Genomic DNA, 17389 nt, shown 5'->3' with positions numbered 1-17389 from the left:
AACAACATTATACTATTTATGAAACCATATAATTTCAATAACTAAACTCAGCAAGATTTTATTGCTCTTTCCACCTGGAATCACAGAAGTGCTGACTCATCACTTGAGAACCACAGCTCACCAATGCGCAACTTCACTAAAAATCTGCAATGAGTCTTATTTTTTCATCAACTCTGTGTAACCTTTTTTTTTTTTTTTTTTTTGGTGGCGGTTATACAGCCCCCTTCTAAAAGGTTGTAATTAATTAAAGGCTCAAATTAACACCAGGAAAACTTTCATGTCACAAAATCTTCAGTGCCTCCGTGGTTAGAAAGAGCTATATTTTTAATACCATGATGATAAATTAAAATTCATGAATGTCTTTAAAATTTTTTATAGGTATTTTAACAGTCAATTTCACCTTCTCTGAAGATAGACTAAAAGGAGCCTTCTTTGATGTACTGAAGTGATTTCTTCTGTATTTCCTTATCCCCTACTCTAGCTTATTTATTTTACTTTATTTTATATGCAGATACACACAATACACAGTTTTCTTCGAGATATCAGTCCATTTTGATCAGAATGCTTAAGGAATTTTGTGATCCTCTTAAAGGGCTTTAGATGTAGTCAAATGACCATTTATACTGCATTTCATTTTGATCCCCTCCTCCCAAAAAGTGAGGGGAAATAAAAGCTTGCCTCATGGAAATGGACAAATAATTCACCCAATTCCATTTTCACTTTGAACCACAGTTGATTTCAATATAGTTAAAAATGAGATGAAGGTATGAGAAGAGCAGAAAATGTTAATTGTATGTACACAGTATACCGCTCTGTTTATGTGTCACCAACTTTGTGAAAAGCATGGCAACGGCCTGTGAAGCATCCTCCTGACTGCAACTGCAGTACTGAATGTGTACACAGAAAGGTGAGCGTTCTTAGAGTTCACAATCGCTAATGCCATTCTTATCTGTAGAAGTATTACATCACTTACAAATTTTTACTAAGCTGTTAGCCTCAATCATGCCCCGAAGCAGTTATTTCCACAGGTTAATGATGTGTTATACAAGGAACGATTTCCTTTTTATTCTTGGCGAATTTGCCTTTTACTTTCATTTAGTAACCATTTTGTCTTCCATGATGGAATGGTGTAGGCTTAAATTAACTCTCCAAAGATGGATAAAAATCGATGTCTATTAGCTGTGCTTTGAACTATACTTCAACCTTATAAATGGAATTTGCTGTTTTCTTTTAAAGGGGAGGATTATAAAGAATATTTGATTATTTTGGTAAAGACCAGCTTCCCTTAGTAAAAGAGATGGTATGTTTTGAATAATGTTTATAACCTAATGTTATTTAGATAAGGTGGGAAAAAAAAGTTCCCCAAACTCAGCAGGACCTCAGTGATAGAAGCCAATCTGGAAAATAAGGAAATCTGATAAAACATAAGCCCATCATTTTCACCTTGTGGTGTGGGTCTTGTCCTTACCTGCTGGAGAACCCTGACAAGTCTGTTCAGTGAGAGGCAGCTGAAGAAGGCTGGCAAATGGATTTATGAATTATTTCAGGAAAAATGAAGAATGCCTTCAAAGACAACACTCTTTTCTTGGCTTCACAGAATCTTTTTAGGTTTTACTGTTAAAAAAATTAAATAGGAGATGAGCAGTAAAGATACTGGAGCAGAGTTTATTATTAGAAAAAGTACACATTAAGAATCGGGCTCCCCCACCACTTAGCTCAACACTGTGTCCACATTCTTCCATTCCATTTTTTTTATTGCTGTTTGCTTAGGGGAAAGAAGTCCCTGTTGAAAGAATGCAGACCAGAGTACTTTAGTCACCTTTCCAGTGCTCTTTCTGTTTGACGGGGCCACATATTCCTCCCAACTCTAGTTCTCTGCTAGTCCAGGCTGGAGACTGCTGCTGGCCGAAACCCAGTCTTCTCCTTGCAAATAAAGGAGCTGTCTGACAACACTGTATTTGTTGGGGCCTCTTCTAAGCCAATCAGAGACTGCCCTTGACCGAGAGGAGGAGGAGAAGTTTATAATAGGATCAGTTTTGTTTGCAATTTGTTTCTAATAGACGCCAATAAGCCAGTTAACTAGGCTGTGGTTAATGGACATTTTATTGTCTTCCCCCCTCCCACCATGGTGCACATGACCATTCCTTAGAAGCATTTGTGATGCCTGAAAACATGTATCTGCCGCCTGGTAGCCGGAGGGCTTGCTCTGCTCTAGACAACTTGTTCCCTAGCCCAGAGCTGCAGACCAGACCCAAATACTTAGATCCTTCTGTCAGTGGGAAATTTACAGCAACATTCGGGCTTTTGTTCCATGTGTATTTCTCCAAATATAATATCTCCCTCAAGAAATCAATGATAAGCTGTTAAACTAAAGAGCATGGTAACATCCACAGAGCAGTAAATTAATGGTCTTTTGTGGATAGATGGTTACAGATTTCATCATAAAAAATGGATAAAAGATTACATATCACACAGAGCGAAACTTTTAATAACTCAACATGACTTTTCTTAATGGGTTTTATTCATTTTAATCATTACAGTGTCAATGATGATTATAGCCTTATTAGATTGTAGTGATTGAAGGGCCTGTTTATGAGATATTGAAAATCTCAGCCTGCTCAGAATAGCCTGGCGGCCTGTGTGGTTTGATGTGTAACTTTATCTGAAGGAGCAGGGCTTGTCAGGAGAGTTTCAATTAATACTTTTACTAAATTGCTCCTGTCATTAGTGACCTAGGTCACAGATGACTTAGGGATTCCACAACATCAGCTTTCCAAAACAGTTGGGCTACAGCAGTGTAAATCAAAGAAGGTTGTGAGTGTGTGTGTTTAAATTAAGGTAGGAATAGGAAAGGCCTTGGCAAAGTGGCTTGAGTCCTTCGTTCTCACTTCGCAGCCAGGAGAGTCCTCTTTCTGCCTTACGGTGCCTCCCCAGAAAGGAGTCCATTTTCCCTCCATGTCTGGGCACATGATTAAAATACAAGTCAAGACTCCATTCCTGCTTAATAAGGTGCTATTTCAGAGAACTGCCTCAAGACACAGTCATCCTAAAAATGTTATAATAATAAAGGTATCCATGTTCCTAAATTTAGAAGAATAATAATAAAATCTACACATGAATACTTTCAGTGGGACCAAGATTATAACACCATCCACTTAATATCCTGATTTAGTATTGATTCTTCAGAATGTCTATTTTCATTACAGGTAAGTGTCACCTAAAAGTTATTTCAAATGTTACACTATAATGGATGTCGTCTGTAACAGGCCTTTGAGAAGCAGTGTGGTGTGTCATGGTGTCACAGGAGACCTGAGTTTAAATCTGTGCTACCAGAAGTATGTGTCAAGGTGCCTTGAATTGTCATAGCCTCCATTTCTTCATCAGTAGAAATGGGAATAATGTCAATGGCTGTTTTACCTGTCTCCTTTGTAGGATGACTAACGGAATCCAGTGAGTTCACATTTGTGCTGAACAGACTCTGGGTTTTCAAGTGAATCTTTAGAATGTCACTAAGATCAAGGGGCCAGGTGAAGTTTATTATTAGAGAGAAAATATCAAGTGATTTGATGAAAATCTGGAAAAATCAAATTCAATTGGAGTCCAAGTGATTCAGTCCCAAATATTTGAGAAGAGAGTAATAAAAGTAAAAAGGAATCTAGAAGAGCTCCTCTTTACTTTTTTAGGGGGTAGAAGTGGATATTTGAATTTAAAATGATAGTGCAAGCCTATAGCGATGGCTTAGGAAATGCTATACAGTACAGACAAGTGGTCTGTTTCCATCTGTCAAATGCGCAGAATGGAGAATCAGACTCAATCCAGACCTTAGCACAGGAGAAGGGAGATAAGCAGGGGTGGGGAAAGCCCAGGAATTTAGAATCGAAGAGCAAAGGAGATAAATGGGGGCAGGAGGGCGGGGAAGGACGGTAGCTTATGCCTGAGCTGGAGAAAACTCACAAAATTAAAGGAAACCGAGGGTTGGAGATGAGGCAGCTGATCCGTGGGAATTGAATGCAGTCTTGGAGTGTCTGTGACAAAGAAGCACATAGCAGGGAGGAGGTGTGGTGGGGAAGGCACGTGACCGTGACCTTGGGATCCCTGAGCCCTGGTCCAGTCTTTTCCTACCACCTTCACGATGGCCCCCAGCTGCCAGTCCTACTCAATATCCACTCACTAGCAAGGACATGCCCTGTGGAGTCAGTCACATTTACATCTGCTTGTGGTAGATACAGTCTATGGAGGGGTTGCAGATACTCAAATAAACTCAAAATTTAATTTCCTTGCTCTACAGACTTCTTTTCTTGATGGACACACTCTCCCTGAGAGTCAAGCCTAGGCTTCCCGACACAGCAGTGACTCGAAGCTTTCAGTCTCCCGACTTTCTCCCTGGGTCCAGACGTCACTTTCTAACTGCCCTGCTGGTCGCCTTTGCTTAGACATGTCCTGAACCTACCTCGTCCTCATCAAACCTGTTCTTCCTCCTGAGTTCCATACCTTGGTTAGTTACACTTCCACTGGCCCAGGTCACCAGTTTTGGGTCATCTTCCACTCTGTGTCCTCCACTCCCCACATCTAATCAATCACTAAACCTGTCAATTCTAATTCCTTACTGCGCTGGTTTTAAAATATATCCACAAATTCTTTAACGCTTCTCTTATTGACAGATGGGTCTGTATTTCTTCCCTTGGAAACTAGACTTCTAGGAGTGTTCTGGCTAACAGAATTTGGTGAAAGTGAAACCATGTAACTTCTGAGACTAACCCAAAAAAGGCCATTTAACTTCCACCTTGTTCCTTAGAACACTTGTGGCTTGGAGCCACGAGGCTTCCATGTTGTAGAGAAGCCCAAACTAGCACACTAGAACCACACAGAGAGGCCCCGGGACTACAGGAAGAGAGAGACACTTGGCCAGCTCCCGGCTGCTCCTCCCTCTGCTGACTGACTACCTGGCTCCAAGCATCATTTGACTGCTGCTATGATGGACCCTGCCTGGAAAGACCTCCTAGCTGAGCAGTCCCCAAATTCCTGACTACAGAAGTAATGAGATATGATAAAATGATGGTTATTATTTTAAGCCACTAAATTCTGGGGCAAAAGTAACTGGAACATTTATCATCCATTCCTTTCTCCCTACCACCTCAGGTTGGCCCTCATCACCCTGTCCAGCCTGTGGCTGGCACACAGGAGGCCCACTCAGTGCTCTGGCTGAATGAAAGTCAACTCTATGACAATAGGCTTTGCGGGGAGATGAGAAACTTAACTCTAGTTGGGCTAGAATTTTGTGGCAATAGATTGCTCCCATTGTTATGTAACTGCTGATATGACCCAGATGAATTTGAGAACTAGCATGAGATACATGCCTCCCTCAGAAATGCAACCTGAAAGGAAGAGAAAACATTTAAAAATAAGCATCATCAAGTGCTGTAAATGATTGGTTCAGAGTTGGTGCAGATCTTTTTTGTTTTTCACCCAAATTTATTCTGTCTTGTTAGTTGAAATCAGTTCAGTTATTTGAGTGTTTTTCCCAAAAGGGCAAAACAAAAATTGTCTTATGTTTTTCTTTTCATGACAGTGGATGTCACCCAGTTTTAGTTGGAGACATTGTGGCTTTTAACTTCTCTTAATCCTTGGACAAGGCAAAAGGATCCAGAGAGCTTCTGATTTACACATTCAGTGAGAAACAGCCTTCCAATTCTTATAGCCTTTTACACATTCCATTTTTCAATTTTATCTATTGGAATGTGAAATTTCAGCCTTTTTATAAATTGCCTATTAATATTTAATTTCTTACATCATTGTATTGTTACCAGATAACCACAATTGCTACATGGAACAATAACAGAAGATGCATTAACTATCAACTGAGGAGGACACAAATAGATAGCAAAGGTAATATACGTGAAAAATAGTCTGCCAAGCAACGTCAGCCTCAATGAGCATGAATTTACAGTCGCGTACAGTAGCCACAATGGTTCTCATTGTTGATTCATCCTCTGATTACTCTGTTTGCACTGCAGACAAAATAGTCTAAATGAACACCAAGATAATAAGTGAACTATCTATCATCTCTTTTATTTTTATCCCAAGATAGGAGAATTGGCAGAAAGAGAACAGTAAATGGAGATTCCTGCTGGTTCTGTGTCATAGGACCCTTTTAAAACACTGAAGGCACTGTGAATTATTTAAGACAGAGAATAGAAAGCAGGACTGTGCAATTTTACTGAAGCTTTATGTCACGTTCTTACCTGCACTCTGACCACTGCAATCTCCGACTTCAGGGGTTTTGTTCAAAAATGATCAGTACGAGTACATTTTATTTCGGTAAAATGGAATGGCAAAGTCAGAATTAGAGAAACGGTCAAGAAACAGACATTGCAGATGCAGGTTGAGAACTTAGAGGGAGAGTTTCAGTCAACCAGAGAATCCCACACAGACGCCTTCCAGCGATTTTGCCTGTTTGACATCTCTGTGGGAAGTCCTACAGGTATCTTCAACTCACCATATTTAAGATAAGACTGGCTATTCTATTCTTCTCTACATTCTACAACAAGACTAAATCTGTTCCTTTCATCTTGATCTTCTTTCTTGCCTAATGGTGCCGTAATATCCTCCCTTACTGGGGTTCAAAACCTGACTTCCTGTTTCTCTGTCCAGTTACCATGGCCAATCATTGCTAAGAGACAGAATTACCAAGAAGCAGATGAAGCTTAAACTGTGGAGCCCCTCATACGCATTGGTCTTTTCTGGGGTTCTGGCAGTAGGGTGGGGTGGGGAGGTCAGGCAGGGGAGGCTGTGGGTGTGTTCACAAGGCCGTAGGTTTTGTACAATTTGGAAACTATATTTTAGCTGATGTCTCTTCTGACTCCAACTTTTCCTCTGCCACACTTCCCTTCTTGTCAAATGCCAGTTTGGAGACTGGGCTAAGTTTGAATTGAATTTGAGGATGCATTTATTTGGGTTTAATGGGCTGTATTTATGTGTTTTGAAGGCACTTCTGTTTATATTTGATTAATGTTAGTTGTTCCAGTGTAGAGGATGGCTTCCAGTACACTCCTACACCCATGTGCTCACTTATGTGGCATCATGCCACAAAGAAACAAGGCTAGAAGTGTATCATGCTGTGCAGGTGTGAACGAGGAGTGAGATGTGCATGTGTGGATCAGTCAGTAGAAAGTTTTCCCGTTTTCAGGCATGTAAAATTGGAAGCAGAGGATTCACCTCTCATTGGTACCTGGTCAACATACCAGGTCTGTCCTATCAGAAACATACCCTAAAATGCAATTTACACAATCATGAATGTACTATACTTTTTCAAAGGAGAATAATTCAAAATAGAATTTATCATCCTGTGTTTGCAGGGCACAAACCTGTAGGAGGACTGTAATTAGTGAGCACATCTCCAAGAAGTTGCATGGAAAAGAAACTTAACAGTAAGAATTCTTCAATTTGGAAACAATCCTAGGCTCATGTGGTAGATCATGCCTTTAATCCCAGCACTTTGGGAGGCCATGGCCAGAGGATTGTTTGAGGCCAGGAATTGAGGACCAGTCTGGGTAACACAGTGAGACCTTGTCTTTAGTATAAAAAAAAAACCTTTTAAAAATTAGCCAAGTGTGGTGGTGTGCATCTGTAGTCCCAAGTTACCCAAGAGGTTGAGGTGGGAGGATGGCTTGAGCCTGAGAGGCAGAGTTTGCAGTGAGCTATGATCATACCACAGCACTCCAGCCTGGATGACAGACTGAGATCCTGTCTAAAAAAAAAAAAACTCTTTCTTTGAAGAGGGTCCCCAAGATGGGTGCGGTGGCTGACGTCTGTAATCCTAACACTCTGGGAAGCCAAGGCAGGCAGATCATGAGGTCAGGAGTTCGAGACCAGCCTGGTCCACATAGTGAAACCCTGTCTCTACTAAAAATACAAAAATTAGCCAGGCATGATGGTGCGTGCCTGTAGTTCCAGCTACTCGGGAGGTTGAGGCAGGAGGATCGCTTGCACCTAAGAGGTGGAGGTTGTGGAGAGCCTAGGCTGTGCCACTGCACTCCAGCCTGGGCAACAGGAGCAAGACTCCTCAAAAAAAAAAAAAAGAGAGAAAGCACCCTAACTATGTAAGCCTCATACCTCAGCAAACTGGGTTCCACCTGTCCCGGCCCTGTGGATTCTTCCTCCACAGTGATTCTTAGTCTGCATTGTTTCCATTTGCCAGCCTCCCCTTTCTTCAGACTTGGTTTCTTTATGTGTGGTCGAGCAGAGTAAGTGCCTGCAGTGATTCTCACCGCACCACCGTCTTCTCCTTGCCCTCATCTGCCCTATTTCCCAACATCAGATTACCCTTATTAATAACACCAAAAAGTACAGCTTATGTGCTATCTGTTAGGTGCCAGGTACTTTATATACACTACCTTTAATTCTCACAGTCACCTAGGAAGTAGGTATTACTACCATTGTACAGATGAGGAAACCAGGACTCAGTGCTTCAGTGACTTGTTGAAGGTCAAAAAGTTACCATGTGACTGCCACAGGATTCAAGCTTAGCTCCTCCTATTCTCATTTGGCTTGGAGCATGTGGCCCTTCTGTACTCTAAAACAGCTTCTCTCATTGCTTCCAGAAAAAACAATTAAAACTTTGCCCTCAACAGTAAGAAGCTGGCCTCTCCCTGTCACCTTTCCTGTGTGTATACCCTACAATCCAGCCAAATCAAGCCCTTGGTGGTTCTTGAATATGGCACATCTTCCCTTGGTATGGAACCTTTCCCCACACACTAACCCCTTCTCTACCTTCTGGAACCCTCAAATACCTGTTTCACGCACCATCCCCACAGTCTCCCAGATGGATGTAATGGCTCCTTCTAAGGCCCCAAAGCACTTCAGCTTTGCCATAAGAGATCATAGCACTTCCTGGACTTCCTTGTATTAAGGAACAAGGACATCATCTTTAAATGGTTGCAATTGTCTCATTGTACATGTAGTTTGCTCATTCCATTCACTGTCATAGACTTTTCCCATACTTCTGCATAGTCAGCAATTTCCATGTTGAACAGTTACATGACATTTTATTTTATTGACATAGCTGATTTAAGTATTTCTCTACAGAGATTTTTGGTTTCAGGTTTTATCTGTGTTTTTGTTGCTGTTTGCTACTGTGAAAGTCAGCATTGGAGAGAACATCTTTGGAATATAGAATTATTTACTCTAGACAAAACTCTAGAAGTGGCATTACTAAATCAAAGTGCATGGACATTACTCATATAACTCTGTTGCTTTCCAAAGGTTTGCATAATTTACATTGCAACTAACAGTACGTGATTGTACTAGTTTCATCTTGCAGGCTTGGATGATATTATTTAATTTTTTGGTTTTTGCCATCCCTTTGATTTTTTTTTTTTTTGAAATTGAGAGTCTTTTGATTAGGGTCAGAGGGAAAGAGAAAAACCAGATGAATTATGTGAAGAAGATTACTTTAAAAATTGTAATTTTAAGATGAATGATGAAGAAAGGATACATGAAGGGAAAAATCTATGACTAATTTGGTACAAATTGTTAAAATGATTTGATGCATAAATTTATCATCTTCAAACCCATATAATTCTTACCTGACAACAAGGTTCAGTTGGATGATTGGCTGAAGATTTGCAGATGCAAATATTACCACTATGCCAGATGTGTAATTGGATAGTCACTGCTAATTAAATGAGACAGGAAATTAAAAGGGTCCAGGAGATAATTGATTCTCCAAATTAGTAACTCAATTGGTCAAAATTACAATACCTGTTGAAGTTACTTTAAATTATACTCTACTAGTAATTAGAGGCTTTGCCTCATGGTCTATGAAATATTTCCCTTTGCTGATGAAGTACTAAGGGACTGGTAATTTCGGCAAATAAATGATGATTGCCTGATCAAAGTCATTAAATTAATATAAATGTAATGGTAGTAAATTCTCTGATAAAAGAAAACGGTTTAAAATCTCTGTAGGGAGGTAGCCAAAAATATATTCTGCAAATATTTGGATACATTTTCATAAGGTCCAGCAACCCATTCCATTTTGCAGATTGGCTTGATAGGTTCATAGACTCATCTTTTTTCTTTTACTATGGCAATAAGTAATTGTGTCTATTCCATGCTTTTGTCATACCTAATTGCCACTTTATTGTTCCCAAAGGGCAATTGGAAGAAGACTTTTAAAAAGCTAAATTAAAATGACTAATAAGGATTAAAAGAAGAAACCCAGAGGTTGCAGAGCCTGTTGAAGCCTGACGCTATTTCCTAGAGTTATATTTTAAGGTAGTTAACAATAAGTCTCATAGTCACATGTTGTTGAGAGCATAATTGTGCTTTCTTGAGATCTAAACGTTAAGAACCATATATTCACCCTCATTATGACATTAGGAGCATGTTCTGAGTCTCAGATACCTTTCGCCAAACTTTCAAATCCAACACTGTCATTCATTAGAAAGGAAAAATTGTCCTGATGTAAAGCAGGGTCCACAAAGAAAAATGAGTCTGAAATAGAAACAGTTGCTTTACACACTGGGAATTCCAGTTGATTTAAGTGCAGCACTTAGAATGTGATAAGATTGCTGGCATCTTTGTAATGGTGGCTCCTGGTTGCTTTATAGAAAAGAAGGTTATGTCCCAGTCTATGTACCTGTGAACAGACGTATCTGGGCAGCACTCATTTTTTCACTAACAAGGAACATTTTAAGTACATACTAATTGCAAGACAAGTTCTGCATTAATGATGCTGTGGGATAGATGAATAATTTGGCTGCCTTGAACACAAGATATAGTCTTATTTTGTTTGTTTGTTTACTTCCAGCCCTCTGGAACATGCAAACATTGCCTAAAAGTATAACACTCTATTGCTGCAAAAGCAATGTAAAAAACACAATTTTTGGAATTTTTTTAACAAAGCAGATTTCTTCTGGATGCTGGGTAGAAGCATCTAGGAAGGAGGTTGTGAATTGCTGAGTGTAGAACTTACGTAGATTTAGTGAATCTGAACCATAATCATTACAGATCCAGTTGGTGTGCCCCAAGTAAAACACAAAATTGTATTTTAAAGGGGTGAGTAGATGCTTTAAAAATGTTTTCAAAATAAATGTCCTGAATGTCAGTTTGGTTTCTGAGTTAAATTGCTTCTAAATGACCTAGTTCTAAAGTCACATTTCAAAGCTTCGGGAAACTCTGTCTGGGGCCTGTCTAGACCTCAGAATTGGCCTGGTTTGTTTTAAGGTTTCACCAAGCCTGCTGGGTTTGCCTATTTCCAGGGCAGAGGCATGTGTGAGACGTGACGCAGCTTTCTAAGGTACTGTTTTGTTTTGTTTCTTCATTATACCCTGTATGAAAAAATAATTTTATAAAGTAATGTCATGGTTTATTTCATTTATATAACATGGAAATTGCATTCTTCTTTGGCTTTGGAGCTTCTTAAGTGAAAAGGGTCAAAGTGGTAGATTCCAACCAATGATCCAGTGGTATCAGAGAGCTGGGTTCTACTCTGACACCATAAATAACACACCGTGGAACTCTGGAAACTCAACCTCTTGGGACCTCACTTCTAAAATGAGGCATTTGGAAAATAAACTCTCTATAGTTTCTTTGGTTCTTTGTTTCTATGATATTACAAACAGTGCTGGCAGGTTTTCTAAATTTTATTGTATGCTATGTATTTTTCTAGAAAACAAACCAAAAATTCAGCACTAATTATATACTAGACAAAGCTAAGACTTAGAATGGAAATAGCAGCTGGGCAGTCATGAGTTAGTAAATAAGGGTTTGTGGAGATTCATAATCTCATGCAGTTGGGTCACTGAGTCAGGCAGGGTTGTTCAACTGTTACAATTGGTGTGATGAAGGACTCAAGCTAAATATACATTTTTAAAACATAGACATGCTTTGGGTTTTTTTAAAAATAGAATTTTGGAAAATACTAGAAACATTGATGAAATCAATTAGCTCATACCCTAGCAGTTCTGTGTTGCATGCATTTGACAGGGTGGAACATTCCTAAATAGGTATATTTAAGCCCATGTCAAGGCTGGATTGTGTAATGGTCTGGCATGTGTGACTTCTGCGTTTCTTTAATTACTGCTTCGTGCAGCACCTGCATTAAAAGTGCAGCACTGTGGGTCTAGTGAGCCTGCCTCACACTGAAGGGATGGAGGGGATCGCTCATGTCTGGTGCATGATCCTTTTGAGTTGGACAAAGCAAATGGGTCAGTCATTGGGGAGGTTGGAGCAGTGGGCATCCCATACTGGACCCTGTCATTCCAGTCAATAGGGGTGTCCCCTCAACCGCAAAAGCCATTCACACAGCAGCGGTGACCAAGGAGTTTCACCGCACACCATGATGCTACTAATTCTGACATCTCCATCCTAATGTATGTGGCTCTCACTGTGTGAGAATATAGCCTCATTTAAAGAGAGACAGACTGGCAGTCTTCACTTAGGGAAGATGAGAAGAACTTTATTCAGGTAAGTAAGAAAGGCCACCCTTTCACCTTGAACATTACACAGACTCATTGGCTAATTGTTCAACTCTCTTCTTATAGACTAATTTGGTGGTATGAATTTTCTCTCAAAATGTATCATTGAAACTCTGTCTCATCAAAGAATTGACTATCGAATTAAGGCTGAATGAAATCTGTGAAAGTAGTGTTTTACTTTTTGTAAAAAATTGAGGTGAAAGTCACATAACTATTTTAAAGTGTACAATTCGGTGGCATTCAGTGCATTCAAAATGTAGTGCAGAGACCACCTCTCTCTAGTTTCAAAACTCTGTTATTACCACAAGAGAACACCCCATAACCCACTGAGTAGTTACCCCTGTTTGCCCCTTTCCCCATTTCCTGGCAACCATGAATTTACTTTCTGTCTCTGTGGACTTGTCTATTCTGGACATGTGTTATATCTTGAGGAGCTGCTTTTACTCCCAGGTATTCACCTCCCACAGGATGTGAAGGAAGAGAGCAGGCACCTGCGGCCCCGTGATTATTAAATCACTACCTGTTGGGACCTCCTGCGTCCTTCTGCCTGAGGTACAACCACCTTCAGACCACAACAGGCTGTGGCCCAGCTCCAGGAAGGCTGCCTTGCAGCTCAGCCCAGGAGGAAGAATGATGTCCATTTAGAGTTCCAGGAAAGGTATAAGTAAGCCTGAAGAAAATGATTTTAGTTGGAATTTGGCCACATTCAAGGGCTAATTAATGAGGATTATGAACAAAGTGAGGAATGTGCTCTTGGCTGCCACTGAGTTATCAATGCAGTAAAGCATGGCCTGCGAGTTTCCTAACCTCTGCAGAAGGACGCCCTTGTGCTCCATCCAACATATTGAACTTGTTAAGTGCTGAAGAAAGCTGGACTCTTGGAAAAGGATGTGGAGTCTTTTATTCACTCACTGGATGGTTGGTGCTTAAATCTATGGGAGCCTGGACCTGTGATGCTTAATCTTAAATCTCGGAGGGTGGTGTGGTTGGTGTGCTCTGTTAGGATGCCATTCTGAGGCTTCAAAAAGCAACAGAGGAGATCACCCATTCCCTCTCCTGATTGGGAGAGTTACCAATCTCACAGTCGAAGTGAAAATATTAATATTTCTAGACACATGCAAAATGAGAAAAAAATTGTGGACTAAGCAGCTCTGACGGCTTGTTTCTCTCTCTCTCCCTCTTTCTCTCTTTTTTTTTTTTTAGGAAACTGAGATCTGAGAGGCTTGTTTCTTCATTAAGTATTTTCCACACCTGGGAACTCTAGGAATGCTATCTGGGAAGAGAAAGAGAAAATGGGGAAAATAACAAAAAATGGAAAAATCCTTTTCCCCACAGGCATCATTTTTCAGTAAGTGAAAAAATTTCCAAATATCTGTCTGTTTCAAGATCCATTTAAGCAATCCTAATCATCTCACTCCGTTTCCTTATTCTAGAGCCTAGTCATTTTTTCCCCTCTAAAGTTAAGTAGCAAGTTGCATTGCATATAAAAATGCATGAGTTTTATTCAAAATCTGTGACTTATTTTAGGCAGGCCCTTTCTTTATTCACATAAAGTAGCTTTATGTATACACATTTAAAAATTGCCAACCCATGATTTTTTAAAAAGTCACTTACCTCCCCTACTAAAATTAGGTCCAGATAATACAATAAATAAAACTCTATTCTTTGCCATCTAGTTTTTAAAATTGGGCAAGAGTGAGTGTTTACTGAAATTTGTTCTACTGCATGGAGCATAATACGGTTTTAAGAGAAAAGGGGGACAGTCCAAGCAAATGGGAATGTAGTCTGTTTTCCTGCTCTTGAATTGGAGGAATTATTTTGCATTTCCTTAAAATCTAGAAGTAACTGGTGCATGTTAGGAATGGCTGTGTGTTGGGCAAGAGGGAGAGGAGAGGAAGAGGAAGAAATGGAAGAAAGGAAAAGAGAAGAGGAGGGAAATGGCCATCTATAGGGAGTTCCCTAAGCAAGGCCAAGACAGTGCAGATGAGTATCTGGGCTGGGCGTGGTGGCTCAATGCCTGTAATCCCAGCACTTTGGGAGGCCGAGGCAGCTGGATCACCTGAGGTCAGGAGTTCGACACCAGCCTGGCTAATATGGTGAAACCCCATTTCTACTAAAAATACAAAAATTAGCCAGGCATGGTGGCAGGAGCCTGTAATCCCAGCTACTTGGGAGGCTGATGCAGGAGAATCGCTTGAACTTGGGAGGCAGATGTTGCAGTGAGCCGAGAGCGAGACTTCATCTCAAAAAAAAGAAGTATCTGAATACAGAAAAGCTTATTGGAGGTTCATGACCAACTCCCTCACTGGGCATCCCTCCAGGTAGGGGTTTGGTGGAAGGCAGAGTTTCATGGGTGTGCGACCTGTGCAGCCTGTGCTCAGAAGGCCCACACTCGGTTTAGGACTCAGATGCCACCCTCTTGAAATTCTTAAGAATCTAGTTTTGGAACTTGTGTCTGTACATGAAGTCTGATGGGACTCAGAGCACATGCATGGGCAGAGGGGACACATGCGATGTTCATGTTTGCTGTTCCTTACCACCTCATTTGCATAAAGAACCCATGATGCTTCATGAGCACAAAATTTCAGTGGTTCCACAATGCGTGAGAATTTAACAAGACTCAAAAAGAGCAGGTGTGAAAAAAGGGAAGTGTGTGATGCCTACAACTGAGTGAGCCAGGCAGCAGAAAGCCCTACGAGACCATGAGGAAACTTGCTTTCCAGAATATGCTTCAAATGCAGGAAGAAGTAGTGGAATTCTGAGAAACACAAATGACCAAGGAACCCTATGACATCCTTTCTTATTCATGTTGTTTCCCTGTAATAGTCACCACTTATGCTGGAAAATGACATAAAAGGAAAGGGAAAGATAGGGCAAATCATAGTTTGCTTTCCTTTCAGACCCCCCCTTACTCACCAGTAAGCCAAAGCTAGAGGGTTGGCAGAATATGCACTTACCAAGCAGCGAAAGACTAGCTGAGATAGTTTTGCGCAGAGTTTTCACTGTTCTGTAGAGAACAGGATACATATGCATATATGAAGTATGAAATGTGAATGGTGCAATTTTGGCGATTCTGCATACAAGTTAAATGTTCCTATATTTGCATTTATAATTGATGTTGAACAATATAAAAATGAATAGTAAAATTCATGCTAATAATTTTAATTTAAATTTTTTCTTTCTTTCTTTTTTTTCTTGAGATGAAGTTTTGCTCTTGTCCCCCAGGCTGGAGTGAAATGGTGCTATCTCGGCTCACTGCAACCTCCTCTTCCCAGATTAAAGTGATTCTACTGCCTCAGCTTCCCGAGTAGCTGGGATTATGGGCGCCCACCACCACGCCTGGCTAATTATTTGTATTTTTAGTAGAGACGCAGTTTTACCATGTTGGCCAGGCTGGTCTTGAACTCCTGACCTCAGGTGATTCACCCACCTCGGCCTCCTGGAGTGCTGGGATTACAGACATGAGCCACTGTGCCCAGCCCTAAAATTTTTCTTTAACACAACATCACATAGCCAATAAGAACACACTAGGACAACTCAAGAGACTGGGGAAGAAAGAAAAAACCTTTATTATTTAGTATCTTTAACAGTGTTTCCCCTGCTTTTTAAAAAAAGGGCCCCATATTTTTACTTTGCACTGGGCCCCACGAATTCTATAGCTGGCCTAGGGGAAAGTGTGCAGGTGTGATGCTGGAGTCAGGCAGGAGGTCGGGGGCTGGAATTGTAAAGCTGATCTGGTTATATTTTAAAAAACAACTCTGAGTACCTTCATAAGGTGTCTTTCTTTTCTTTTCTTTTTTGAGAGGGAGTCTCATTCTGTCACTCAGGCTGGAATGCAGTGGTGCCATCTCTGCTCACTGCAGCCTCAACCCCCCAGGTTTAAGCAATTCTCCTGCTTCAGCCTCCTGAGTAGCTGGGATTACAGGCGCCACCACACCCGACTAACTTTTGTATTTTTAGTAGAGAGGGGATTTCACTGTGTTGGCCAGGCTGCTCTCAAACGCCTGACCTTGTGATCCGCCTACCTTGGCCTCCCAAAGTGCTGGGATTAGAGGCGTGAGTCACCGTGCCCAGCCCTTCATTCTTAATAATTTCTCTTAAAATCAAATGATACGGGTTGGCTGTGTCTCCACCCAAATCTGATCTTGTATTCCCACGTGTTTTGTATTCAATTACCAGTTGGAGTTAATTGAATCATAGGGGCAAGTCTTTCCTGTGATATTCTCGTGATAGTGAATAAGTCTCACGAGATCTGACGATTTTAAAAAGAGGAGTTCCCCTGCACAAGTTCCCCATGCCTTCTGCTACGATTATGAGGCTTTCTCAGCCACACAGAACTGTAAGTCCAATTAAACCTCTTTCTTTTGTAAATTGCCCAGTCTCGTGTATATCTTTAATAGCAGCCTGGAAACAGACTAATACACCAAACACCATGCTTTTGAAGAGCACTCCCGCCCCTGGTATATTTCTGGGCGATAAGCCCGTTTTGCATATGAGAACAGTGAGTCCCAAGGAGTGGCCTGCCCTTGGCTTCTGTTCCCAGGGCGAGTGTGAGGGCTGAGCTCTTCCCTTCCCTCCGTTCCTTCCATGGAGCTTGGCTGGTTCCTATGAACACCAGGTGGAAGTTCGTTATTTTATAGTCCATTAAACAATCTTTTACAAAAATCTAAAAAAGTAATAATGTGAACGTAAACAAAAAGCTAATGTAAAAAGGTTAAAAAATATTTTGGTGACTTTTTTTTCAAGGTCTAAAAACCACAATCAGATATTATTATAATTTTGGGTGTCATTGATCATATCTTACATTTGTTTTTGTATTTATAACTCTGTGGGATTTACCAATCTTAGGGCTATAATACTGTTTATAACATAAGTGGAAGCTGTTTCCCAGGTTTGATTTGTTAGTCTTC

At 40.6% G+C, this 17389-nt stretch overlaps 1 long non-coding RNA gene across 1 annotated transcript; it reads left to right on the top strand.

Moving 5' to 3' along the window:
• Positions 1-9806: 9806 nt before the first annotated feature.
• Positions 9807-14456, top strand: LOC118143855 (uncharacterized). Its single transcript, XR_004728349.3, has 4 exons — positions 9807-10275; positions 11227-11299; positions 12947-13137; positions 13683-14456. It is a non-coding gene; the product is annotated as an uncharacterized LOC118143855 (long non-coding RNA).
• The last annotated feature ends 2933 nt before the right edge of the window (positions 14457-17389 follow it).

Source organism: Callithrix jacchus, chromosome 11 (genome assembly GCF_049354715.1).
Source record: "Callithrix jacchus isolate 240 chromosome 11, calJac240_pri, whole genome shotgun sequence".
NCBI lineage: Eukaryota > Metazoa > Chordata > Mammalia > Primates > Cebidae > Callithrix > Callithrix jacchus.
This window is presented reverse-complemented; position numbering and strand designations above follow the sequence as displayed.